The sequence below is a fragment of the Penaeus monodon genome, chromosome 33 (assembly GCF_015228065.2).
Source record: "Penaeus monodon isolate SGIC_2016 chromosome 33, NSTDA_Pmon_1, whole genome shotgun sequence".
NCBI lineage: Eukaryota > Metazoa > Arthropoda > Malacostraca > Decapoda > Penaeidae > Penaeus > Penaeus monodon.
This window is the reverse complement of record NC_051418.1, coordinates 4,211,668-4,211,877: the sequence shown is the minus strand read 5'-3', so window position 1 is coordinate 4,211,877 and position 210 is coordinate 4,211,668.

The following is a 210-nucleotide window of genomic DNA, read 5'->3' as shown; positions in this document are numbered from 1 at the left end:
ACATACAATTACTTTACCAATAAGAGCGAAATTGCGATATTGCAACTATAAATCTATGTACAGCGACCTATGACGTTTAGAATCACCCTCATGACTACCATATCCAGAAATCCACTGCTGTCAAGACATTAACAAAATCATAAAGAAAATGATAAGTTCAGGTCAAGAGACACACGGGCGAAAATCATGCCAACCAACCCTTAATGTCGA